We start from the raw sequence: 2,324 nt of genomic DNA, 5'->3' as shown, positions 1-2,324 counted from the left end.
CTATATCTATATACTTTGTTTCCACATGCCCATTTTAGGAGTTCATGTTTGCAAATGTTTCCATTTCGGAAACTTATACCTTTTTCACGTTAAATGCAACTTAGTTGGAAGGCAATAAGGGCCTAGATATGCAACATTCATGCCAATCAGTAAATATCGGTACATGCACTACTATCCCACTCCATTAAAACCACTCTGCATCCCATCTTCGCCTAAATCTATCTATGCTATGGATAAGAAAAAATATTTATTTATTGGAAAGGTTTAATGGCATTAATCAATACTTCTGATTAAGGCATATAATCACCGAAACCCATCTAACCGAGGTCTGATATGCAATATAAAACCATCTAACCCTAGGTTTGATATGCACTTTCAGGTTGTGAAACCGAGGTCTGATATGCAATATAAAACCATCTAACCCTAGGTTTGATATGCACTTTCAGGTTGTGAAGGTTAAGCTGCATATTTTGAGTTCCAATATTAAAGGTGTATATTTTGAGTTCAGCAATATATTTAAACTTGCGAAGTCCCTCAAACTTCACTGTCCCCACTGCCAAACTATCTAACCCTAGGTTTGATATGCACTTTCAGGTTTTGAAGCTTAAGGTGAATATTTTGAGTTCCAACATTAAAGGTGTATAATTGAGTTCAGCAATATATGCAAACTTGCAAAGCCCCTCAAACTTCACTGAAGCCACTGCCGAGACCCACGGGGAATCTATAGAATGCAGCTAGCTTCTGTGGGTGCAAAGATTATATATAATATTCATATATTTCAGTAATGCATATCATTGGCTGCATGGAGTTGCATGGTAAAAGAATGTTTAAGCATACAGAAATTAGAGACTGGAACGCAGTGAAGAAGGCCCTTTGAGTCGCGGTAGGAGTTTCTCCATAGGTTCGGGAAAAAGAGAGAACCTGAGTCGCAGGTAAGTCTCTTTATTCCAATTCCTCTTGCCGATCTTCACAGCTGCATCCATGGCAGCCTTTAGGGTTTCAGCAGAATTAACGTGAACAGAGTCCACCAGACCCGCTTTGAAGGCCATGGGAGCAGTGTACTTGCGTCCGCCCAGCAGAACTTCCGTTAAGTGACGAGAATCAACCTTGTTCCTGATAATAGACATGGGGCCGGGAGGAATGACCATACCCACGTCCACCTCGCTCATATAGAGAAACCCTCTGTCCTTCCTCATGAATCTGTAGTCATGGGCTAACGCAAAAATGAATCCCCCGGCAGCAGCGTGCCCACAGACGGCGGCAATTGACGGCAGCTTCAATTCCATGACGGCTGTCAGGAGCTGAACGTATTTGAGGCCGAGAATCTGAGATCTATTCTCTTTGCTGGTGCTGAATTCAGAAACCCATCGGAGATCCAATCCATTGGAGAAGAATTTTCCATCGTTTGTGGTGATAAGAGCAGAGGCGAGGTGCGCGTTTTCGTTGACGTGGGCCAAGGCAGAGAGAATGGAGTCGATGGATGAGGGATTGAAACGATGTTCTCCCTCCCCTGAAAGAGTGAGAATGAAAACGCCATCCTGTTTCTCCAGACTGCACATCTGTCAATTGAGACAATATCTCAATCTTCGAGTACCAAGGCGATGGCAAATAGAAGGCGAGTACAAGTTCTATATTCTAATTGTTATACGTTTCGGAGTATCCAGACTTCACATCTGTCAATTATGACTCAATATTTCAATCCGCAAGTATCGAGGCGATGACAAATGGCAATTCCTATTTCTTACTCTATAGAAAAGTTAATCAGTCTGACATGCAAGGGGAATCGCAGTTTCCTTGCATTTATATTTTCTTCAAAGTTGACTTTGCCATTTTAGTAGCAAGGAAACTGCTATTCCCCTTGCATGTCAGACTGCATTAACCCATAACAAATAGAATATATAAGTTCCACGTGGTATTTTAAACCATAAAAAGTTCATTTGACCCAACAAAAATATATATATATATGTTTTGCTTATTCTAATAAACAAATAAACTCTATTGTGAAAACCGTATTTAAAATAATAATAATAATAATATATATATATTTTGCTTATTCTAATAAACAAATAAACTCTATTGTGAAAACCGTATTTAAAAAAAAAATTGCTTATTCTAATAAACAGATAAACTCTATTGTGAAAACCGTATTTTAAACAATAAAAAAAAACCGTATTTAAAAAAAAAGTTTTGCTTATTCTAATAAACATATAAACTCAATTGTGAAAACCGTATTTTAAACCATAAAAATGTTGATTTGACGGGAAAAAATGGTTTTGCTTATTCTAACAAGGTTGAATAGCTAGCGCTTTTTGTTGGTTAGAGTT

The 2,324-nt window shown here is 38.3% G+C and overlaps 1 pseudogene; it reads right to left on the bottom strand.

Annotated features, from left to right (window-relative positions):
* Positions 1-604: 604 nt before the first annotated feature.
* Positions 605-1,705, bottom strand: LOC149164006 (enoyl-CoA delta isomerase 3 pseudogene; annotated as a pseudogene).
* Between the last annotated feature and the right edge of the window lie 619 nt (positions 1,706-2,324).

This window comes from Pinus tabuliformis, chromosome 5_1, assembly GCF_031772625.1.
Source record: "Pinus tabuliformis cultivar Carrire ecotype Pingquan chromosome 5_1, CPIR1, whole genome shotgun sequence".
NCBI classification, from domain to species: Eukaryota; Viridiplantae; Streptophyta; class Pinopsida; order Pinales; family Pinaceae; genus Pinus; species Pinus tabuliformis.
This window is presented reverse-complemented; position numbering and strand designations above follow the sequence as displayed.